The sequence below is a fragment of the Panthera leo genome, chromosome D2 (assembly GCF_018350215.1).
Source record: "Panthera leo isolate Ple1 chromosome D2, P.leo_Ple1_pat1.1, whole genome shotgun sequence".
Classification (NCBI taxonomy): Eukaryota; Metazoa; Chordata; class Mammalia; order Carnivora; family Felidae; genus Panthera; species Panthera leo.
Genome location: NC_056689.1, coordinates 8,398,760 through 8,425,298, shown reverse-complemented (window position 1 = coordinate 8,425,298; position 26,539 = coordinate 8,398,760).

The following is a 26,539-nucleotide window of genomic DNA, read 5'->3' as shown; positions in this document are numbered from 1 at the left end:
AGGAGCCTTTAGGGTACATTCCGCATTTGTATAACACGGATTTCTTCCAAACTCATTGTCTCACTGCTTCTGAAAATGCATGGGCTTCTTACTAGACCATGGAATCCTTGACACTATGAACTAAATGTTGTTTCTGTCCCTCGTGCCTGGCACTAATTGGCTTCCATTATATATTCGTTAAAAGAAGTATTGAGTCAGCTCTCTGTTACTATTATGAAATAATTTAGAAATGTCATTACTTCTCACTGCGATAAGATAAATCAATGGACATTCTTCCGTCCGCTTGACCCAAATCACAACGTAAAATTGATAACTTCAGAAGAAAACTTAAAAAAAAAAGGAATGTAAAAGGAGAAGTGAAATTAAGCACTCAGTGGATTTTTTAACATGATCCAATTCCTTCCTGTGGTCATTCATTTTAGATACGTCTGTACAGCTTCCTAGAGTCTCCGTATACTTCGGTTTTCCACTCGCTGGGGGTCTTGTCCTTTTTTATTTCTATTGATTCCACTTCATTTATTGTCTCTCTGCTGAAAAATAATGCCAACATAACGATTCATCCATTAGGTTCACGCCTCCCATCTGCAAATGTTGGATTTCCAAGAAAACACTGGTGAAATGTAAGTAGAGAACACAAAATAATAATACTTGACTTTCATGGAAGACAGAGAGAGAGAGAGAGAGGAACAGAAACAGAGACAGAGACAGAGACAGAGAAATAGATATTTATGCCTATGGGAATTCCCAGGCAGAGACCAATCTGAATTGCCTGTGGTGAGGGATTAGAGGCAAGGACATGCGCCCTGGAGTCACAGTCTTCTTTCTATGCTAGTGCCTTCGACTGATATGCGCATCAGAAACACAAAGAGAGGGGCACCCGGGTGGCGCAGCTGGTTGGGCGGCAGACTCTTGATTTCAGCTCGGTTCGTGATCTCACAGTTTGTGGGTTTAAGCCCCATGTCAGGCTCAAAGCTCACAGCCTACTTGGGATTCTTGCACTCTCTCTTTCTGTCTCTAAATAAATAAATACACTTAAAAAACACAAAGATATACCAAGAGCAGTTATTATCAGGAGTGAAGACTTTTATAGGTTCCTGCATACCATTTTTACGCAGGCATCAACTTTTAAAAGCCTACAGTGAGTTACTGATTCAGGGCTAGCGTTAAGTCATAGTACCACAGGGGGTAGGCAGGACTGTCCCCGCCAAAGTGCTTACATTCTATGCCCAGCACTTATAAATATATTACCTTTCATGGAAAAAGGGATCCTACAGATGTGATAAAGTTAAGGAGGGCACAGGAGGGCATTCTGCATTATCCAGGCGAGCCCAGGGTAATCACAAAGGGTTTTAAATGATAGAACAGAGGGGCGCCTGGCTGCCTCTGTCGGCTGAACTTCCGACTTCTGATTTGGGCTCAGGTCACGATCTCAGGGTTCGTGAGATGGAGGTCCACGCCGGGCCGTGCGCTGACAGGGTGGAGGCTGCTTGGGATTCTTTTTCTCTCTCTTTCTGCTCCTCCCCAACTTGCACACAGTCTCTCTCTCTCTCTCTCTCTCAATAAACAAACATAAAAAAAAAAATAGGCAAAAAGGTTCAGAGTGGTGTGTTTCCCGACTTCAAGGGCAGAAGACAGGCCGAGGAAGGTGGGAAGTCCCAGGAAGCTGGAAAAGGCAAGAAACAGATTCCTCCCTAGAGCCTTCAGAAAGAACACAGGGCTGCCTAAACTTTGATTTTAGCTTAGTGTGACTCATTGTGGATTACTAATTTCTAGAACAATAAGATAATAACTATTATTTATATTTTTAGGCCACCGGGTTTGTGGTAATTTGTTACAGGAAAGTGCTACACCACACCTTTGTCCTCCCCGGTGAATTACGATGGTTATTGCGGCCTTACCTCCCAAGTACCCACCCCTCTGCCTGGTCTCCCACAGCCTCTGCCATCTGACTCTACTTCTCTGTAAGAGCCTCAGCACTATTTATTTCTTCCAGTCAAACTGACGCCATCACTATCCCTCTAAAACCTCCAGAACGCAACACGGGAACACACACACACGTACACACCCATGCACACACACCATTCCAGAATAGTCAATTTCCTTCTCTCCACACATCCGCATAACCGAATTCTACCAATTTTTCCAGCCTCATAGCCATTTGATATTTGATAGCACAATGTACGTGAGGGGATAAGACACACATCTTATTTTTCTCTTGCAACTCCTTTGCTACAGAGCTAGATAAATAATCAAACTAAAACAAAACAAAACAAAACAAAACAAAACAAAACAAAACACACCAGTTGCCTTAATCATTCTGACCGTGCTGAGCTGTCAAACTTTGGTACTCAGTTCCTCGTTGAGCCTCAGATCCTATTAAACTGTTACAATTTCAAGTGTTAGAAAGCGAAGTATTGTGGTTTCCAAATTTATCAGGTCACAAAACTAAGTACTGTATATGGTGTCTAAAGAGATTTGATTTTTGTGTATGATTCTGAGTCCTGGGTGGTGGGTTTCTGGCTGACCGTAGACCTATACCCAGCATGGCCGTGGTGTTGGCTTGGTATCGTGGAAATCCAAGCCATGCACCAATTCTGTACAGACTGTGTTACCAAAAATATTTGTTCTCTGTTCTGTCTGAGTTGATTGCACCAGCTTGGCTAGCTCCCTAAAGTTGACTGGTAATCCCAGGCTCGTTTAGTGTTGCAAAACATCACCGACAAATTTTACTTCTATAAGTAGCACTTTCCTTATTCGGAATGATGTTTTTTGAATACACTGCCCAGCTGGAGTTTCTCTCTCTGTCTCTGTTTCTGTTTCCTTCTCTCTCTCTCTCTCCCTGTCTTCCATGCACGTCAAGTATGATTGTTTTGTGTTCTCTACTTACATCTCACCAGTGTTTTCTTGGAAATCCAACATTTGTAGATAGGAGGCACGAACCTAATAGGTGAATCCTTATATTAGCGTTACTTTCCAGCAGACTGAAAATAGATGAAGAGGAATCAATAACAACACTCTCCCTGCTGACTACCGCAGAACTATTACAGTAACCACTTCCTGCCTGTGACTTGCAGAGCCTCTTTGCCCGACTTCAGCCATCACCATTTGGGATCCTACTGTCTCTTAAAGGGAAAGTAACTTTCCATCAATTTGCTTCTTACGATGGAACGAAACTCGGGCTCGATTAGATCACGCACTTTCCCAAAGCGTATACAAAGGGAACCAGATTTTAGTTAAAACGATTCTGACCTCTTTAGAAGACACCAGATGTAGCAGTTGATTCAAAACAAGTCCTGTGTTTTAAAAGGGGAGGGGGTGGAAAGAAAGTGAGAAAATGAGCCGTCCAACCATAGGAAGATGGCATGAGTCAAAGGCGTCTCATTTATTCATCAGCTGGGGACAGCAGAGCTCTCAGAGACAGCAGAGTGAATATGTCTGCGTCATTGGATTTGAGGGTGGAAGGAAGGGGCAATTTGGGGATTTACAAGGAATTTTATTAAGCCTCTTGCTCATAAGGTGACAGAAACTCGGTTCAAACTGGGATCAAGAAACTCAGTTCAAACTGGGTGGCTCTGTGGGTTGAGCATCTGACTCTTGATTTTGGCTCAGGTCACGATCTCACGGTCATGAGTCTGCTTGGAATTCTGTCTCTCGCTCTCCCTCTGCCCCCCCTCGCTGTGTACCCACTCACTCTCTCTGTCTCAATAAAAACAAACAAACAAACAAACAAACAAACAAACAAACAAACAAGGTTTAAGAAAAATAATATTCAAAAGATTTATTGGGTATATTAGTCTAAAAAATCAAGGGTGGGACTGATCAGATACACCTAAATATAGACACTCAAAGATAGCACTGAAAAGTATCTCTACCGCTCGTCTCTGCTTCCTTATTAGGTGGCTTCATTCTCAAGCGGGCTCTCTCCTCATGCTGACAAAATGGCCTCTCACTGAAAACTAGTTGCCCTTGTTCCTGTCTTTACAGTTCAGCAGCCCTAGTGCAAAGAGAGCTTCTCTTTGTCAAAAGTTCCAGTGACGTTCTAGGATTCGGTCCCACTGAACGAGCGTGGCTCCTGTGTCAATATCAGAACCGCTCACTATATGCAGGGGGTGAAATAAGCTTATTTCATTTATTATTACTTTTCACGCTGGGTCATCCCGAATCTTAGCTGAGGCCAATTGAGGGTAGAAAGCAGGCAAGTGTATCTGGGCCTGTTCGGCCGAGAGGGATCAGAGGTTCAGGTGCCCTGGCAGTCCTGGGCTCAGTCCTTCCCAAATCTCTCTCTCTCCTTCCTAGATACACATTCTAGTTACAGTTTTTAGCATCCCTAACAGTGGGATGTATCCATGTGACTGAGTTTTAGCCAATGGAATGTGAAAAGTAGTTATGCGTCCCTTGTTAAGCCCATCAAAACCTCCCAGACCCAATGTTGGAGACCATGAATATAAGATGGCGGGGACACAAAATGGGAGGTATCTGGGTCCCTACATCTTTACCACTGGGAAGAAAGCTGCCCATCAAACAGCTAGCTCAGTGTGGATACTCCCTCTTTATGTTGTTTTTTAAAATCTCTCCTTTTCAAATTGAGACATATTTGACACACATTAGTTGTGTACATTAGTTCAGGCGTACAACATGATTGGGTGTTAGTATATATTGCAAAATGATCACCACAGGGAGTCTAGTTAACATCCATGACCACGGACAGTTGCACATGTTTTTCTTACGATGGGAGCTTTTTAAGATTTACTCGCTTAGCAACTTTCAAATATAGAAAGCTGTATTACTAATTAGAGTCACCACACTATACATGACATCCTCGGGACTTCCGGGTTACTGACTGGATGTCTGAATCTTTTGACCACCTTCACCCGTTTCACCTACCTCCGCTCATCACCTCTGGAAACCGCCAATCGGTTCTTGTATTTGTGAATTCATTTTTTTTTGTTGTTCGCTTGCTTCCTTTTCTGATTCCACATGTAAGTAAAATCATATGGTATTTGTCCTTCTTTGTCTGATTTTTCACTTAACACAATACACTCAATGTCATCCACATTGTCACAAATGGCAAGATTTCTTTCCTTTTTACGGCTGAATCATATTTCAGTGTGTGTGTGTGTGTGTGTGTGTGTGTGTGTGTGTGTGTGTACATACACATATATACACATATACTGCATTTTCCTTGTATATTCATCCACCAGTGGACACGTAGGCTGTTTCTATGGCTTTGTTATTATAAGTAATGCTGCAATAAATGTGGGTGTTGTATGTATCTTTTAGAGTTAGTGCTTTTGTTTTCTTTGGATAAATGTCAAAAAGCGGTATTGCTGACTGATATAGTAATCTATTTTTAGTTTTTTGAGGAATCACCATACTGTTTCCACAGTGGCTGTACTAGGCCTCCCTTTTCTCCACATCCTCACCAATTCTTGTTATTTCTTGTCGTTTTGATAACAGTTATTCTAACAGGTGTTAGGTGATAGCTCCTTGTGGTTTTGATTTCTAATTTCCTGATAATTAGTGGTGTTGAGCACCTTTCATGTCTCTGTTGGCCACCTGTATGTCTTCTTTGGAAAAATGTTTGTTCATAGCCTCTGCCCATTTTTTAAATCAGATCGCTTGTTTTTTTTTTCTTTTGCTATTGTTTTGAGTTCTTTATATATTTTGGATATTAACCCCTTATCAGATGTATCATTTGCAAATATTTTCCCTTATTTGGCAGGTTGCCTTCTCATTTTGTTGATGGTTTTCTCTGCTGTGCAGAAGCTTTTTAGTTGGAGGCAGTCCCATGAATTTATTTTTGCTTTTGTTGCCTTTGCTTTTGGTATCAAATCCAAAAAAAAAAAAAAAAATCATCACTAAGACTGATGTCAAGGAGGTAACTGCCTATCTTCATTTTAGGAGTTTTATGGTTTCAGTTCTATGCAGGTCTCTAATCCATTTTGAGTTAATTTTTGTATATGGCGTAAGTTGGGGGTCTACTTTATACCCGTGGCTGTCCAGTTTTCCCAACACCTTTTACTGAAGAGACTCTTTTTTCCCCATTGTATATTCTTGGCTCCTTTGTTATAAATTAATTGACTCTCTATTCTGTTCCTTTGATCTATGTGTCTGTTTTTATGCCAATACCGTACTGTCTTGATGGTTACAGCTTCATAATATAATTTGAAATCAGGAAGCATGATGCTTCTGCCTTCGTTTTCTTTCTTAAGATCCCTTTGGCTATTTGGGATCTTTTGTGGTTCCATACAAATTTTAGGATTATTCCATTTCTGTGAGAAATGCCATTGGAATTTTGATGAGAATGGCATTGAATCTGCAGATTGCTTTAGGTAGATCGCATTTTAATAATATCAATTCTTCTAATCTATGAACGTGGAATATTTTTTCATTTATTTTTATCTTCTTCACTTTCATCAATATTTTATAGTTTTCAGTGGGCTTGATTTTAAATATTCCAGCAAAAAAAAAAAATTAGATGGAGGACCAGATAAAAATAAAGCATCAGAAAGTTAATAAATTTTGGATCTTGGCGATGGGTACATAAAGTTTCATTTTATTAGTCTCCCCGCTTTGGAAATCTCTGAACTTTTCTATGATTAAAAAGTTTTCTTTGACAAAAAGGTTTTTGGAAAGGTTTTTGGAAAGCTCTCAGAGCTTTCTGCTAGATTTGTTTTTTGTTCTTTTTTTGAATCCATCTACATTCTCTGCCTAGATAACTTCAATCATTCAGTCATATCCTCAGCTTCTACTGTTTGGTTCAATTCCTGCCTGGATTATCCTAAGTTTCTCAGCTTGTCTCTCTGTTTTCAATCTGTATAATTTCTTTTCTGTGGCCAGAAAAATTTTTCCTAAGATGCAAATCATCTCATGCATGCATTCAATTCATCCGAAACATTGATCTGGATATATGATCACAGTCATATCAAGTCCATATATTTAGGTTTAATTTTCCATCCCCCGACTCACATTATAAGGCAATACTTGTGTGCCAGCTCCTGGAACACACAGTCTTGCTAATTATTGCATTTGGTGTGGCTGTTTCCAGCTTTCTGGACACTCATCTTTTCTTTGGATATAGCCTTTGTTTGGATCCCAGGAATTCTCTCTTATCCCGAGTGCTACTCTCCTCAAATCAAAATTCAGCCTAAATTCTTCCTAATACTTGTTTCTGACTCACTTTCCTTTTCCTCTGACTCCAGACATTTGAGTTCCTTTACCCTTCACACCCATTGTTCTTTATTCTTTTGGGGGACATTAAAATTATTTCCTTTTAGTCTTGACATGACTTTTTATTCCCAAGTCCAGAAGATTTCAAGTTATGCTATTATGCTACTATATATGTGGTTATATGTGGTTAGCAATATGTTTACTTATCTGTCTTCCCCACTACATGAACCAGTTTCCTCGAGGTCAGGAGATGGGCTTTCCTCTCTCCTATCTTCAGGGTCCTGGCACAGGAGGAAGAGTTAATTAGATGAATACCTTTCATAAGTATTCAGACACAGTCAACACAGATCTACTTGTCAGATCTCTAAAAACTTGGTGAAATACATTTAGTGGAAAAAATAATGAAATCTTAATATGGTTACATTAGGGTTCAGTTAGGTCGTGGTACTTATTTCCCAGAATGCTTTTGTGTGCATTATCCCTTAACACCTGGATTGTTATTCTGACAGTTCCTCTCCAAATATCATCCATTTCTTCAACACTTAGCTCAAATGCACCTCGGTTCTTCCTTAATCACCCCAATTACGGATGATCTCTCCCACTTTTTTGAACTCTCCTTGCCCCTTGTACTACTTTTGTGATAATTTGCAACCTGTCAATGAATCGAACATATGTCCTGGATTCCTGCAATTGGTGAACCCATTTTATTATAAACTCAAGATCGCAAACTCCTGGTATAGCACATAGATCCATTTAATTCACTTTTGTACCCTGCGTCTGTCCAAACAGAGAGCATCAGTCTAGGGTAGTGATGACTAAACATTCGCCGGATAAATATCATCTAGACAGGCAATTGCAGCTATCACGCTGCGTCCAAACGACAAGCAGTGTTGAATCTGAAGACTGCTTCCATTAATTCTTATTCTTTCATTTTGTGAAGATAATAATGTATTGTGACCGAGGGTTCTTCATCTCTTGAAAAGCCTATTTTATTTTCTCATGTAGGACTTCTGTCACAGTCAGTTGGGGATCCATTAACCAAAGTTCTATAGTCCAACTGGAGATTTAGACAATGTCTCCTTAATGCTTGGCAGTCTAACTGAAGGCGGAGTGTCTGATGAGTAGCTAAATGCCTTCCAATGTGCCTTACTGGTTTTCTAATGTTTATGCCAATGTTTTGGTGAATACACAGGCTTGGTGGCCAGACCCACGCTTCCATGAAGCTAGCTTTTACCTGGCTACTAAAAGCTAGAATGTTAGCTTGGGGAAGGGAAGACCCAGTTGTCTAGATTAAGAACACACATTCTGGAGCTAGAGAGATTCTGCTGTGCCCCTTACTAGCTGTGTGACCATGGGTAAATGACAAATCTCTACGGGCTTCAAGTTTTTCATCTCTAAAATAGAAATAACCTTATACTCGTTTCGTGGAGTTTTGGTGAGGATTTAATGAGCTAGTTTAGGCAAAGAGCACTGTGTTCAAGTGCAATAATTATCTGCCATGATCTTAGCCAATTTTAGGCAGGGCAGAGGGTTAAGAGTGAAAGTTAATGAATGTCTATCACATTCCAGCCTCTGCACCAGGCACATGCATAAATTACTTCATTTGAATTTTCATTTTCATTTCCTACAAGTTTTCATAAAAGTTATCCCCTTCAGGAATTAAAAGTTCTATGCCGTTGAAATTACATTTTTTTGAACAAAAGTGCTCTCTTCCATTGAAGGTTGCGTCCCTTTGGTACCCTCAACTGACTTCCTGCTTGAGAATAATATTTTCAATTAAAACAAATTTAAATCAGAATACGTTGGCACTGACATCAAAAGATTTCTTTCCCTTTCTGTAACTGCAATACACAAAAGAGAATTCTCTCTTAGGACAAAGGCACATGACTCATACCAGTTTCCCTTTCGAATTTCAAGATCAGTTCTCACGTGTATGGTATGTATTCGCTTGTATTTAGAAATATTTTTCCTTAAAAGTTTCAAAGTTTTACAGCTTGGGGATTTAAAAACTTGACAGACTTTGTCCGGCACCAGCAGGAAAAAGGAACCAAAAGAAACAAAGTGTGACTCTTTTGTACAGGAAAGAAAGGGGAGTAGTGAGCCTGCTAATTGTCCCAAGCAGTTCGGTGTGGAAAACAGAAGGGAAATAGGAGTGCACTATCCTGTTCTGAGAAACAACCCACCTCATCAACGTAACAAATGCAAACCACAGCACAGGATACTTTCATGACGGTAACTAGCCTACATTAACCAACTTGTGTGTGTGTGTGTGTGTGTGTGTGTGTGTGTGTGTGTATGCACGTGTTAGAAATAAAACACAACTTCTCTTTTGGGAAAACCACAATGACTTAAATTCAATGACTTTGTTACTGATACCGGTTTTCTAATTATTTTCAATTCAGAAGAACCGACAAAGAAGCATCAACAAAAACGGGCATGATTTTGTGGCAGGTGTTATACAAGGTTGAGGGTACAAAGTTGAGTAAGACATAAGCATTACTCCATGAAAGCTTGCAGTCTGGGGGGTATGAGGGTCCTGTTCTCCCAGGGTTAGAGGGATAATCATTTTCATAAGATATACAGAAAAATTTATATCCTAAAGATATATGCAAAATGCCCCATGACTACAGGGAAATCTTTTAGGGAAGGACTTGAAACTCCCCAATGACAGAAAAAGGTGTGCTATTCATCTTTGTATCTTCTATTGGTGAATTCCTGCAAAATGGTCCTCGGACTAAAGTGGACTTTGGGAGTGAAGAAGGGGAAGTTAGAGGTTTAGGTGCTAAAGTTTAAGATTAAAGTAAGGTTTGGGTGGATCCTTCCACTTGGCCCTCTTCCCCATTGGTCCTTGTCAGCAAAATTGAATGAAAGTGCGACTGTGTTAATCGCTTGATAACCATCTTGTCCACAGCTCTGTGAATACATGTTTTCAGCTCTATTTTAAAGAATAGGAGGGGCGCCCATCTGGCTCAGCTGATGGCGTGTGTGACTCTTGATCTCGGGGTTGTGAGTTTGAGCCCCATGTTGGGTGCAAAGATTACTTAAAAACAAAATCTTTTATAACAATCGAAGAATAGGAAAATGGGTCCCAGAGAAGGGAATAAAATGGTTATTAAGATCAGGCTTTCCATCACCTCCCACTCCTACAAACTTAATTTACTCTCCTTCCTGACTCCAACTACCGCTGAACCATTACAGACCTTATATTAGAATCAACGCTCTTGTTGCCTCAGACTGCATATATACGTGAACAGTTCAAGTAGAGTTCAATTTAGGTTTTTAAAAATTGAGATCTAATTGACAGTAACATTGCATTAGTCTCAGCTGTCCCACAGCTCTCCGACATAATGACTTGATGTTTGCATACATTGTGAAATGGTCACACAGTAGATCCAGTTAATATCCGTCACAACACATAGATACCATTTTTTTTCCTCTTGTGATGAGAACTTGTAAAATCTACTGTCCTGGTGACTTTCAAATATACAATACAGTATGATTGGGTAGAGCTGCCACACTGAATATTCCATCCCCGAAACTTATTTATTTTACAGCTGGCAGTTGACAACTTTTGACCAGCTTTAGTTTAGCTTTGTTTTCAGTTCCAATAAGATTTTACTTTTTAATTTCTTATTCATTACTTTACTCTTTGATTTCTTATTTTTAACCTTATTATTTTCAAGTTTATTTATTTATTTTGAGAGAGAGAGAGTGCGTGCATGCAAGTGGGGAGGGGCAGAGGGAGAGGGAGAGAGAGGATCCCAGGTAGGCTCCGTGCTGTCATCGCTGAGCCCAGTGCAGGGCCTGAGCTCACAAACCGTGAGATCATGACCTGAGCCAAAATTAAGAGTCGGACGCTTAACCGACTGAGCCACCCAGGTGCCCCATTCTTATTTTTAACTCTGAAACGTTTAACCATAAACAGAAAATAATATAATATGCACTCACTGAGTTCAAATCTTTCTCCTTTCCAAACATATTCATTCATCGCTCTTTTAGCAAGTGTATGTGAGTGATAAAACTCAGTCTTTGAGAATGTCTATAGCTTTCCTTCACTCTACGATAGATAGTTTGGATGGTATTGAAGTCATGGGTCACATTTATTAGGTCCTCTCAAAATGAAAGTGGCCTTGCAAGTATCTTGACTCACTTCCTCAAGCATGAGGACAGCATTTCAAAACATTGGGGTCGGAGTGTTTATTTATGGAGGTATTTAAATTAATTTATAAACCACATTGTGTCCTTGCTCCATTGAGTCATTTACCTAAAACACTTGTTACAGTGTTCTGTCTCATGTTTTCTTTATTTTCTCCAACTCTGATGAGACTGACTCATGAACATTCATAAATGGAATGATTTGTTTTAGACACAAACAGTCCCCCCGCCCCCCACTTAGTGAAATGTCAAAACAAAATTTCCAATTAAGTCTTTGTGAGAAGGGAGAATGATATGGCAGAAAGGACACCAGGCTGGGCCCAGGAAGGCACCTGTTCTGATATTTACAAGTCATGTCAACATCAACAAGTCATTTCCTCTCTCTGGATGCGAGTTCCTATGGCCGTGAGACAAGCAATTATGCTAAATGATTCTGTGTTATATGTTTCTAGGTGGAGGTTAAAATCTAACAAATGTCAACTTCCGCAGTAAGGAAGAAGAATTGGAAAGTCCGCAGATCATGGTTCTGTGTACATTTTTATAGCAACTGGTCCTTGGTGTGTTCTCTGAGCTTAAGCTGCTGAGAGAAGATGCACAGCCTCCCTCTTGCACACGTGTACGTCCGTGTGCATTTGGGACACGAAGCCTTCAGGAGCCTGGGCTGGTCAAGGTCTAAGGACTGAAGGGGCTTTAGATTCTATGCACTGCATCCAGCCAAGACTGGACCCACCTCAGAAGCACGAGTATGTGTTGGAGAAAATGGTGTATGTAAATGTGAACTGAAAGAGCTCTCTTGCCAAGTTCTGGAGCGCTCCGGTCTCAAGACTGCTTTGCTGTGGGATTCCACATGAATGAGTACTAAAGTGGAGGTGTGGAGCTGAAGGGAAGTGAGAGCCATCTAAAGGGCATGGCTGCCTAAAGGAATCAGCAAAGACCTATAACGATGCCAGAATCAGCATGAAGCTTGATCAGACTTGTGTACATCTCTCTTTATCTTGGCACCTGAGCTGGGAGCTGCTGGCAGCGGTGAAGGCAGCTTTCTGGCTACATCAATAGCTGTGGGAGACAACAACGGCCACTCCAAGTGGCTGACCCTACCACAGCCTACGCTTCACGGGCTGCCTTGGCTTCCAAGGTCTCCAGCCTCGGGCACCAAGGATACCTCTGACCTTATCCAGAGAGTAGCACATATTAACTTCAGATGATACCTCAACGTATATAGGCAGCTTTTAAGACACCCAGAGTATTTGAGGGGATGGGCCAACTATAAAGATGTGGATTTGCTACAAGCCAAGCCAGGAATGGCCGGGAGAGTAACTCTTTGGGGTCATGATGTAAATGTCTTCTCATTTATTTTAACAAGCAGGTCCCCCCACCGGGATGTAAGTGTTACACTTCTGTGGTCTCCTGTAGTTATTTTTCAATCCACTGAGGTCAGTTCTATGTCCCTCTCAAATAGCTACATGTACAGATCCTAGAGTCTAAATGTTGTAAATTATCGAGATAGGTTTATAAATACATTCCTACACCATCATCATCACAGTCCTGCCCCCTCTTCCCCCCGTCAACCTCTATCCTCACCTTCCTGCTTTGGCTAACTTCCAGAGTTGTGCAGAAGGTCTGGTCAGCCATATAAACATGAAGCCCATTGAATGGAATCCCTGTCCCTGGCCGGGGAGGTATGAAGTGCCCATGAGGGTAGTTTCCCACAGCCTCCTCTTCGACTTTCCATACCCAAGGAAGAACAACAACGACACGGTTTTATTAGTATGATGGGGCATATATCTGCTCCCCATAATCATTCTCACCCCTTCCCCAGCAGTAGGATTGAAGGTGAACCTATCCCTGCCCGGTAACAGTAAATTTCCCAGGCTTTGCAAAGGAGTGTGGCCATGTCATTAAATTCCTGCCAACGGAATGGGAACAGAATTGAGGGGCTACACCTTACCTCCCTTACACTGTTTTCCACTTTCCACTGACAGAAACCCATTACAACTGCACCTTGACCATGAACATGATGGTAATGTCTGTCTAGGGGATGAAAGGAACCTGGTCTTCGAATGACAAGTTGGGGCAGAACCAGTCTTTTCTGTGTGAGAGATATAAAGTCCACCTTCTGGCAATCTTATTGGGTCTTTCGTTAAAGTTGCTTAGCAGTACCCAAAATACTACAGTTGTTGCTGTTTCCGTGGGAAATTCCATTCTTACTTTAAGCTTCTGAATTCATCTGACTTCTTCCGTCAAGAGCCTCCAAGCTCTTGGCTGGCGTTTGTGCCACGATTTTGCTGCTACTTGCCTTTCTGTTCTGGTGTAAAGTTATGACCTCAGCCAACAATAAGCCATCTTAAACTGTGAGATACGCAAGAAAAAAATTTACGGTTAAGGTAGAAATTTGGATTGTGGTCTACATTCTGGAGACAACAAAAAATTTCCACAGAAGCAGCCCAGGCTGTCTGGATTAGGTGAAACAGAGCATTCACCGCATGTGGTGGTCCTTAGAAGAGTTAACAGCTTGGAACTAAGTTCTGGTAACTGAGAGCTGACTGCACACCACGCTGATCTATAGCACAGTTAATTCTTTGCAAAGGTTGGAGTTACTTCTTAGTTTAATTAAACATTCATCTCCTAGTTTCAGAATTGAAACAAAATGCAGATTCGTTTTTTTCTGAGTAGGAGTTGCACAAAAAATGTAGACTTCCCAGGAATTATTAAGCCAAAAGATGAAATGTAATTTTGTTATAAGCTAACTGTTGTTGGGAAGGTCTAGGATCTCTAAAATGGGATTTCTGTAGGTTGACGGGGAACAGATGTTTCCACGGTCTTCAAGAATGACCCAAAAGATTGTTTATTAATTACAAAGGTAAACATGTATCTTTACAAGGGAGAGCTCTGGGGACCCGACCTTAGCTGAGTGTTCAAACTTAGCATTCCCAAAGGTGAGACCATCTGCCGTAAAGTGCCTTCTGAAATACCTAATATTTCTGCCAGAAAAGTTTAACTCGAATATAATCATGAGGAACAGCCAGAGAAACACAGGATGTGGGACATTCTGTATGTAAGTTGGTATGGGTTCTTAAAAACAACAAAAATCCATATCATGAAAAAAATAGCTGGGGCAAATTATTAGATTAAAGAGACATAATAAATAAGAAGCATGAACTCTGACTGGATCTTAAACTTAAAATTCAAAGCAATAAAGTTATAAATTTGGGAGGAGGCAATTCTGGGTTTAAAATTAGAATATTAGGGGCCCCTGGGTGGCTTATTTAGTTCAGCATCTGACTCTTGATTTCAGCTCATGTCACGATCCCAGGGTTGTGGGATCAAGCCCTGCATTGGGCTCTGTGCTGAGCGTAGAGCCTACTTGGGATTCTCTCTCTCTCTCTCTCTCTCTCTCTCTCTCTCTCTCTCTCTCTCCCTCTGCCTCTCTTCCCCAGTCATGCTCTCTCCTTAATATATATTAAAATTTTTTGTTAAATAGAATATTAGGTGATATTAAATTAATATTAATTTTCCTGAGTGAGATAATGATGCTGTGGTTATATAGGACAATGTCCTTCTTCTTAAGGAGGTATATGTAAACATTTTAATGGTAAATGTATCCAAAGTTGGTATCCAAAGCTTCCAAGCTGTTGAACAACAGAGAAGTGTGTGTGCACATGTGTGTGTATAGAGAGGGAGAGATTGAGAGAGAAAGAGGAAATGTGGCAAAATGTTAATGCTTGTTGAATCTAGGTAAAGTGCATATGGGAGTTTATCCCATTTTTTAATTTTTTTAAAATTAAAAGTTGGTGGAAGCTTGCCAGAATCTGGACATTGGTCCTCCCCACTCTTTGCAAAAGCTCAAGTGCCCCCAGAGGTACACAGTTGCTCTGCCATCCACACTTCTGACTCCTTGCCTTTTGCCTTTCTTAAATATTTTTTAATGCCTATTTTTGAGAGAGAGAGAGAGAGAGAGAGAGAGAGAGAGAGCAAGCAGGGGAGGGGCAGAGAGAGAGAGAGAGAGAGAGAAACACACACAAAATTGGAAACTGAGCTGCCAGCACAGAACCTGACATGGAACTTGAACTCACGAACTGTGAGAGCACGACCTGAGCCGAACTCAGATGCTTAACAGACCGAGCCACCTGCCTTTGCCTTTCTAATGCCCTGATGACTGAGCTCTTTTCCTCTTGCTCCCAAGACACTTAGAATTTACTTTCTGCTCACACGAATGTTTGCAGACCCAGTTCCTGGAGAGAACGGAGGAGGGGTGCCTAGGAAACAGGGCAGTTTGCTCTTGAAAACATGTTACCAGAAAGTGAATGGAGGCATCTGGCAAATGAGTTTGAACCTAAAAGAGCAGCTTTAGCAAAGAGGTATAGACGGTGAATTCCTGGTCTCTACATTCCAAACATTTTCTCCTGCTCTAGCATTCTCTCAGCAGATATTCTCGTTTCATTTATTTTTATTTCACAGCACTCTTCCTGAGCCTTCACCATGCCCCGGGCAGCATGCCGGCTCTATGAGAATAAATGCGGTGACCCCTGTACTCCAGCCATAACCTGACCTATTCTGAGTTTCCCATCACACTGCGTAGAAGAAATAAGGTCAAACTTCTTGAGATGACCCTCTGAGGTCAGGTAGAGACGGGTGGAAGTTAGTTCTAAGGAGTAATTCCAGTGGCATCATTTGAGGCATTGGTGTGGGGTGGGGTGGGGAGAGGCTGGGGAGAACAGAGCTCAGAGAGCTTTCTCATCACACAATGGCCACTCTTTCCTCTTATAATCGAGACGAGATCATCAGGCAAAGATAATTGACCCCAGTGTCCCAATAATTCATATAAGGAAGAGACCAGCAGCTCTGGGGAGAAAGGTATCTCTTTGGAGAACAGAAGGAAGTTCCATATAAAGAAAAGTCTTTGGACCCAAAGACTGAGTGCATGGTTTCAGGCCTGCCAGGAAGATGGCCATGAGCTCCCAAGCCAGCTGGCAGGGAAGCCATCATGCCAAATTCCTGATGTGCCCTTGTATTTCATGGAATGGAGAAGAATAGGAGGGCAGCCTGACTTCAACCATTACTGACCTTGGGGGAGACTGTGTTTATATGAGTCATGTGGATGCAAGCCAAGAACATGAAATTAGAGTTTCCAGCTAAAAACTAAGCTTGTTCCAGAGATAAGGACCGTTATATATTATTAAGTGCTCATTGTGTGCCAGGCATAAATACTAAATATTTTATTCACTTTCTCCATAAAGTAAGCGTAAGTGGGTATTATTATCCCATTCTACAGAAGATCAGAGCTTAGGGAGGTGAAGTAAATTTTCCATATCGAACACCCAGAAAATTACACAACTTATATGAACCCACATGGTAGTCCCAACACCAATGGTATTCTGTCAGTTGACCATTTATTTGCTCAGCATCGGGTTACCATTTAGTTGTGAGAGCACAAAAATTATTAACTGACAAACGTTCCAAGATATCACCATACCCTCCTCCAACTTACCCACTAAAGGGTTTTGCCTCTTCAGTTGCTTCCCCTCAGGTCCAGAGACATGCAGAGTGAAGAGAGGCACATTCTTACTTGGATTTGGGAGAAAGAGTTCTAAGAGTTTAGAGGAAGGGACACAGGAGGTCTGTGGTATGAGGGGGAGCTGGATGTGGGAGGAAGTGAGAATCATCACCAGGGTATTTGAAGGTCATTTATATCCACTAGAGTTCCTGTGGAAGCTGGAGAGAACAGATGGGCCAGCAACCACTCCTCCCTAGGAGAGAAACCTCTGGAGTGGGATACTGGAAACACATCCCAGGGCTATGCGTAGCGGGAGGGTCTCCCCAAAAGAAATGCGGCCCCCACGAACATTCATGAAATCAGAAAATCATAATATGCTTGGTGAGATTGGATTTCTGATAGAAAATGGCAAAATGACAATTTATGTCCAGATCAGAAGTGCCCAGGCCTCATGTCAACACAGAAACAAAGGGCGATGAGTAAATTAGATGCAAAAATGTATAGATGTCATTAGGAGGGTGCCAGGTGAACATGGGTTAAGACATTGCGGGTTGGAGTCAAAGCTAGGGGAGGCCTCACATGGTAACCTCGGTTATATTTTGGAATCACAACTGATATTTAAATGGAGGTGCACTTGCTTGCCACACCTCTGATGGCAGCAGCTCATCACCTGGAACTCAGCCAGCAGTACACGTCCATGGTGACAAGGAAACTGTTGGACATTAGTACTTGTGCGGCCATGATGGTCTTCAGAATGGTGTGGAGCTTCCAGGGGGCCAATTAGGACAATGAGCCAAACTGAAAGTGACAGTCGAGCCTCCCATCTCTTCCTGTAACAGCACCAGCAAGAGTCCCCAAAGACAAGCACCAGCTCCCTCCCCTGTGTTCCATGTTTTTTCCCCATGGAACAGCCTTGGGTGGGGATCAGATGACAGGACACCCAGTGTAGGTGGGAAAAGTCATTTCAGTGCTGACATATCCCAAACTAAGGGCTCCTGCCTCTTTACAGACTGAGGAATCAGAAGTGGGAAAAGGAGGAAGGGCTATGAGCAAGAAAATACCGAGTCAGAGTGGAAAAAAGCACCTTAGTCAGGATCCCAGGCCAAGGAGGTTTCGGTAACACTTAAGCAGTGCCTCAACTGAGGCCCCGTGAGGAGGTCCTAGGCTGGGATGCAGGTGTGAGTATAAGCGTGGATGTCCTGAGGGTGAGGGGCACAGCCTGAATCCTTCACTGCAATTCCCTTCAGAAAACTGCAGCGCACTAGTCTGATGTGGTGTGGGGAGTCCTGCTCTCCAAAACCTTGTAGTCACCCATGGTTTGGCCTGAAGGATCCCATGTGGGACTTTTGCCCATAGCTGGACTCCCCTAATACTACACCGGTGTTGGACAGAAGTTATAGAAACTCCTCTGCATTAGACAGTACAGCCCTTGGGGGGAAGCACCATTCAAGAGTTGAGGCTCTCGATAGAGACTGAGGTGTATGCAGCTTCACATGAGGGTAATAAGAATGTCTTAGCAATTCTTAAGAGAAAGGGTGTAGACGTTGACATTCATCATGACCTTCACGTACAAACCTATTATTCAGGACCTGGGATCTTTCTTGATTGGGGGCAGATACACTTGTGTTGGTCCATGGCCTTTATGCTTTGCCTGCCAAAGTAGAAAATACTGGCAGCTGGTGAATGATAAGGAGAGAATGATCAATGATTCTTTGGAATTCGTCAAGACTACATGTCGTCAGAAATCATAGACACTTGGGGCATTGTAACTCCTGATCCCAAAGGGAATGATTTGGGGTTGTGTTTAAGACAGGTCCCAGACTTGCCAGGGATATGTCTTAGTTTGCTTGAACAGTCCTTAGGGCAGGCTCAGAGATAAGGACTTGGGTGTAAATATCCTTTGGAGGTGATTCCAGAAAGCATACCAACAGAATGGAAAGTGAGACAGGGGAGGGAGAAAAGCCAATATAGGGTGACTTAAAAGCAGGTGACTGCTAAGGGTACCTGGGGTTCCTTCCCACTGGGGACCCTTTGAGAAACTGTACTTTGAGAAAGTACCCTTTGAGAAACACACTTCGGAGTTGTCCAAAGAGAGGCAAGAAACCTCTTCTCCCTCAATAGTCGACTATCATTGCTGAGACCTTACTCCCGGCACTTGCTGCCTTTCCCAGGCACAGGCCGAGTATAAGGTACATGGGCTCGTGGATGGAGAGCTGCAGGAAGCCACTGAACCGTCTACAAGTGTCATCGTGGTGAGCAATGTTAGGGCAGCATCTTCTCCAGAGCACCTGGCCTCAAAGATGGAAAAACAAAGGCGGTCAATTACTCCATGCCTTGTAGAGTCAGGTCGGAAGAATTACAAATCATCATAAAGGTGTCAATGGCTGTGACTTTCCGGAGAAAAGCTGGTAGCACTTCAGAGGTTGTCAATGATGTATATAGCTACTGGGATTTGCGTGTCCGGTGGCCAGCCACACATCCACAGGAGAGGGAAAGACTTTCATACAATTCTCAAGACTTGCACCAAGAAATGTACCACAAGGGATTGTGGTGTGCAGTTTGGGAGATGAGACCCGATGGGCCTTGAAATGATCAAGTGAGCATTTCATCTTCCGTGTTCCCATGGATTTCACTGTGAATAAAAATAATTCAAGGGGGAAAAGAGAAGTGAAAGGAAGCAATATCAGAGGACAAGACCAAAGAGGGAAGTGAGGTTCGGAGATGTCAATCCAATCCAAGATCTGAAGCTCGTGTAGGTATGACTCAGCTCCTCGAGTTAGAGGACCCCACCAACAGGTGGTAGACATACGAGATGATCACCCCACTTCTGGTCATGGACTCTCTCGAACAAGCAGGAGCTAATGTCTTTTAATTTGCTTCCAAATGTAATTTAAATTAAATGTGGCCGGAGAGACAGAGGAACAGGAGCACACAGTACAGCCCGTATGTTTTGTGGGGACATAGGACACAGGTTTTAAAAACAAAAAGGATAACAGGTGCCTGGGTGGCTCGGTAGGTTAAGCATCAGACTCTTGATTTTGGCTCAGGTCATGGTCTCACAGTTCATGGGATCAAGCCCCATGTCGGGCTCTGTGCTGACAGTGTGGAGCCTGCTTGGGACTCTCTCTCTCTCTCTCTCTCTCTCTCTCTCTCTCTCTCTCCCCCTCTCTCTCTCTGCCCCTTCCCTGCTTGCATGCACATTCTCTCTCTCTCAAAATAAATAAATAAATAAATATATTTTTTTTTTTAGAAGGACAAATAAAAAGTACTCCGTGAGGCAGAAACACTTACCCATCTCTTCCGGTTGTTAAAGGGACTAGCTTTTGAAGCAGGTTGTATATGTGGAGGAAACTCTTTTGTCCCTCACAAAAAGATGATTATGAAATGCTCTAGGTGCTGGAGGGGCAGGCCGCGGCAGCCCCACAAGAGGAGCCGGGGTGGAAGGACCCCCCAGTAAATGTTGCTTCTTCCCAGACAGGAGGTCAGTGACCTGGGGCAGAGCCTTGGCTTTGAGGGTACCAGAAACGTGGCAGAAGAAATTCAACCTTTCTTTTTAGATCACTTGGAAACTGATTCTTCCACAACAGATGCCTATGCTCCCCTCAAGCCCCTGCCTCTTGTTTTGTTTTTAAAATTTTTTTATTTATTTTGGGGAGAGAGAGAGAGAAAGAGAGAGAGACAGAGACAGAGACAGAGACAGAGAGAGACAGAGAATGAGCGGGGAGGGGCAGGGAGAAAGGGAGACACAGAATCTGAATCAAGCTCCAGGCTCCGAGCTGTCAGCACAGAGCCCCACACGGGGCTCGAACTTGCCAAACCGTGAGATCATGACCTGAGCTGAAGTCGGACGTTTCACCGACTGAGCCACCCAGGCGAAGCCCCCACCCTTTGTGTGGCTAGGTTAGAATGGTGGCAGTCCAGTCTAGGGGGCAGAGGAGATACTGTCCCCACATCCAAGCTACCAGGCTGAGTAAGAAAACCCCTCCAAAGTCTTTGCAGGCACAGAAGCCCCAGAGTATTTCTGTTTTAAATTAGTAATTGCTTTCAGAGATGGGTAGACTGGAAGCTTACGTCTTTAGGATCTCCCAGATTTATGGTTGGCAGTTTTTCTCCCAAGCGTGTCTCATGTATGAGGCATCACCAAGCCTGTCGGATCTCAAATACCTGAATTACGCAAGAGGGTGAGGGTAGAATACTTTCAGGCTGAGAAGAAGTTTTCTGCCAACCTGGCTCTTTCCCTTGGATCACTCACAAAATTCACCTCCTTAGGTTTCACACACAAACGTGAGTCAGAAAGATCCATATAAAGAATTCGTTGGATATTGTTGGTATTATTTCCTGTGTGTTCTTCTTTCCAGACAGGAAGTTAGAGATTGGTCTCCAGCTTTGTGTGAGTGATGAAAGGTGTCTCCAGATGTGGGCAAATGTTTCTATAAACAGCCCCAATTCCTTGGGAGAAATGTATCCAAATGATCTGTATTTGGTTGGAAAATCATTTGTTCCGTTCTTTTTTCTTTAATTTTTAAGTGTATTTATTTATGTGGAGACAGAGAGAGAGAGAGAGAGACAGACAGAACACAAGCAGGTGAGGGGCAGAGAGGAGGAGAAACAGAATCCCAAGCAGGCTCCACGCCATCAACACAGAGCCCGATATGGGGCTCAAACTCACAAACTGTGAGGTCATGACCTGAGCCGAGATCAAGAGTTGGACACTTAACCGACTGCACCACCCAGAAGCCCCATGTTCCGTTCTCGATAATTAAGGTGAAAGTTCATGTTTTCTTGATTAAACAACAAAGAAAATTCTCAGTACAGAGGAAATTGGTACTAAGAAAGTGTTTTGTTCCACTTTTTCTAGTCTATTTTTTCCTAGAACTGGAGACTTAAAGGTCCTGTAACCAGGAAACTAAATATCAAACTAACTGTACCAATACATGAACCCAAATCAAGGCACCAAATGGAGTGTTAGACTTTTAGAAATGGAATCATTTTCACCTGGCCGTGGTTTCTCTTTCAGAAATTTTTTCTTTTTTTAATCTCATGTATTTTTAAAAAGTGGTTACATTGGTTTCAGGTACACGATATAATGATTCTACAACTCTGTACATTTCTCAGTGCTCAACATGGTAAGCATACTCCTGATGGTGTTTATCTATCGCAGCCAACCCCCCACCCACCTGCCTTCTGGCAACCACTTGTTTCTTGTATTTAAGAGTCTGGATTTTTTTGTTTGTTTGTTGATTTGTTCTGTCTCTTAAATTCCATGAATATGTGAAGTCTTCTGGTGTTTGTCTTTCTCTGTTTGATTCATTTCACTTAACCTTATACTCTCTAGATCCATCCACATCGCTGCAAATGGCAAGATGTCGTTCTTTTTGATGGCGGAGTAAATTCCGTTGTCCATATACCACATCTTCTTAATCCGTTCATCAGATGATGGACACTTGAGTTGGGTTTTTTTTTTTTTAATCTCTTCCCATTTTGTCATTTAGTCACATACTCAACAAGTCTTTATTAATAACCTGCTATAAGCCCCACTCCTTCTAGAAACGAGGAGTAGAGTGGAGCCAGTCCAGCTCATCCAGAGTTGGTTGTCATGTGACTTCTTTAAAGCTCTGTGACTATCGCCAGTTGCCTAGACAACACATTCCTTATTCAGATGCCCCCATGTCGCCCCCATCAGTTTCCTGTCCACATGTCCACATGTTTACTTCTCACTTTACAGAATGCCTGCTCCTCGCCTCGCCCTTCAACCTCTGCCATGACTTCCAGACCCCATTTTGGTTTCATTCCCCACACGAAGTCTTCTTCTTCAACCCCACAGTCCTGTGTTGACGCTTCCCCCCCTTGACCACTCACAGACAGCTCCTGCTTCAGCACATGCTTCAGCCATTACAGTTGTCCGAGGGAGGATGCCCATGTGATTTTCTATTAATTTTCTTATTGTTCACTTGTTTTTCAGAGAGACAGAGACAGAGCATGAGCAGGGGAGGGGCAGAAAGACACAGAGACACAGAATCTGAAGCAGGCTCCAGGGTCCGAGCTGTCAGCACAGAGCCCAACGTGGCGCTCGGACTCATGAACCGTGAGATCGTGACCCGAACCAAAGTCGGACACTCAACCCACTGAGCCACCCAGGGGCCCCTCCATCTGGCACTTTGATGTTATGGAGACGGCTTCTTCCTTTAAACCTCACTAACCAACCTCTGCTAGCTTCCTCACCTCTTTCCACCTTCGTGGAATTGAAGAGAGTTAGGGCCTTGCTCTGGGTTAGGCTTTGACTGAAGGCAATGCTGTGGCTGGTTTGATCTTCTATGCAGACTACTGACACTTTCCCTCCATCAGCAATAAAGCTGTTCCGCTTTCTTATCATCAGTGTGTTCATGGAGTAGCACTTTTAATTTCCTTCCAGAACTTCTCTTTTGCATTCACAATGTGGCTCACTGTTTGGTGCAAGAGGTCTAGATTTTGGCCCTGTCTTGGCTTTCATCACGCCTTCCCCACGAAGACGAATCTTTTCTAGCTTTTGACTTAAAGTGACAGACACGCGACCCTTCCTTTTCCTTGAACACTTGGAGGCCGTTGTAGGGGTATGAACTGGCCTGATTTCGATATTGTTTGTCTCAGGGAATAGGGAAGCCCGAGGAGAGGGAGAGAGACGGGAAAACGTCAGTAATGAAAACATCAGGACACACACAACAGTTATCGATTAAGTTCACCCTCTTATATGGGTGTGTATCCTGGTGCCCCCAAACAATTACAACAGGAACATCGAAGATCACTGATCACAGATCATCGTAACAAATATAATGTAATGAAAAAGCTTGAAATAGTGTGCAAATCACCAAAATGAGTCACAGAGACACGGAGTGAGCAAATACCGTTGGAAACATGCTGATAGACTCCTTCAACGCAAGGTTGCCACAAACTCTCAATTTGTAGAAAATGCAAGTGTCTGCATGGCGTAAGAAGGTGAGAGCAGTAAGATGATTCACACCTCTACAAATGTTTACCGAATGAATCCGTGGACTCAACTGGAGTAACATTACCATAAACACACATACACAGACGTAAGCGTCTTATCTATGATGGCTCTTGGGTAGATACTAGTTTCAAAGAGCAGTTGCCAAACTTTTCTGTGCATTTAGAATCATCTTCATCTGGAAATGCCCAAGTCAAGCCCTGTATCAATTAAGGCAACAACGTCTGGGAATGGCAAAGAAAAATTTGCATTTTTTAAAGATTCCCAAGTGATGCCACTGTGCAGCAAAATTTTGAGAACTACTGTCCTAGCAGATGTTAAGCACGATTAATGAGTACCCAGAGGATAAGAAGTCGGTATCTTTGTCACATACACTATAAAGTAGATACAGTGCTTGGATTTCTAAAGGACTTCTAAAGTTCATGCACACACTTTAAGGAACCAGTCCTATCTCTCTCTGTATTTGTACTGAGTTGATTTTATAGGTGTGAAGGGTAATTCCTAACAAGTGACAGATTCAAAAGCCACTGGGTGTGCAGTATGCATTTGACCATGACATGATACCTGCCATTCTTACGAGGGGTTCCAGAGGCTAGGATTCCAAAGAGGTTATCTGCCCATGGCAAACCCCATCAAACCACGGGAAGTGAGGTCCAGAATGATGCAAGGAAGTGGAAATCCACCTAGAAAAAGGTTACCAGTTGAAAGACCATAAAAATCAACTCGTAGGAGAAAAATTATGCGTTTTAGCTAATTAATTAAATTAATTCCTAACTAAATTAGGAATTTAATAGTAGAATATAAGGTGACAGGTTATGTTTTGCACTGTCGCAGAAACCCCAGGCCATGGTACTTATAGAAGCGCAAAAAAAAAAAAAAAAAAAAAAAAAAAGAAGAGAGTCGTGGGAGGGTGACAGGTGGACCTAGTACCCGGTCACCTGCTGTCACTCCTCAGGCATCCTCCGCACATTTTCATGATTCATCTTGCCATCCGCTCTGGAAAGTAGGTATTATCGTTTCCGTTCGCCGGATGAAGAAATGGAGGCGCAGAAAGTTTCATTTCCCCAGGTCATAAGACGACCAGCGGGAGAGCCAGGATTCCAGTTGAGATCCGGGTCTGAGATGCGCACGTTGGGCATCGCCCAGAACTGGGGAAGCCGGTCCCTCCCATCCCTGGAGCTCCTCTGGCTGTAGAGTGTGTGTGCCCTGCGGCCTCACTCTGTGTGTTTAAGAGACCGGGGTTACCAGCTCCCGAGTTAACACCAGCACAACCCACAGCATCTGCGAGGCTGGGTAGCTGGGTGGAGACAGGGAGAGATTTGATCTCCTACGTTTGAGGAAGCTGGAAACGCTTAGTGAGCTGGCACTGATTTGAATGTCAACGACTGGAGAAAACAAGAGCCTCTGACATCAGCATCTCGCAACGGGAAGCAACGGAGCCCTAGAATGTTCCTCTGGAGGCCAAAGGAGATGTCTGGGCCCATGTTTACAGAAACACTGCGGGAGAGAGGAGGCATGCCGTCCCAAGTAGGTGTCTCTGCGACGGGCTCCCAGGGCCTTTTTAGGGCTTCCGCCAGCTGCGGCTGGGGGACAGCTGCTGTCAAATGCTCGCATGACTCACGGCCATGCCCTGGCTGTCCCCGCCCGCATCCCTGTTTGCATCACCAGCTTTCCCCCAACGACGTTGGAAGGGTTCCCAGAGCCACCCGCCCTCCGCGCTCCGCACACCGCGTCACGCCGGCGGCTCCTGGGCGAGGCGGCGTCTCTCCGGGTCAAGTCCGTCGTGCCTCCTGGTGCCAGCAGGTGCCGTGGGGCAGAGGCCTGTCTGCGGTGGGGACGTGACGCGCCGGCCGTGGGATTTCTCAAGCGGCCCCTCACCCACTTCGCAGCGATTCCTTGATACTCTCAACGGTAGTGGCCTCTGTTCCCAGTTTGTTCCACGAACCTGTGGCCGTTGCTGACCCTCGTGCCAACGGGGACATGTTGCAATGGCAGGAACTAGTCTGCCGCTCTGATCGCAGCCTCCTCTCCCTCCAGCTCCCTGACTCACACCACATCACTCGAACTGTCTCTTCTCCGCAGCTGTTACCCCTCTCCTGGTTGACTTCTCTGGGTCACAGGCCATCCCCATACCGTGTCATTTCCCCCTCCGGACCCTCATGTCAGAGTGGCCACCCTGCCACGCTCTTTCCCCACCTAAGCACCTGCAGGCGTCAAACCTCAGCATCATCCAGCCGCCTCCTTCTCTTACAGCCTCTTATTGGAGTGCACACACATACACACACACACACACACACACACCATTACTTATACCTGATCTGAGCTGGATATTCAACACCACTTACCTTAATCCTTTTATATGAGCAATAGCTGTATGCTAGGCATTCTATTACTACTCTGGAATTTGATGGCATTTATTTGAGAATCACGTCTCCTTTGTCATTGCCTTCAGATTCTCCCATAACCCATGCTCGTAGCTTCACGGTCTTGTCTTTCTCCTCCTGTAACTTAAATATCTCCCAAAGCACTGTTTTTATTTTTATTATTTATTTATTTTTTTTCAATATATGAAATTTATTGTCAAATTGGTTTCCATACAACACCCAGTGGTCATCCCAAAAAGATGCCCTCCTCAATTCCCATCACCCACCCTCCCCTCCCACCCACCCCCCCTAAACCCTCAGTTTGTTCTCAGTTTTTAAGAGTCTTTTATGCTTTGGCTCCCTCCCTCTCTAACC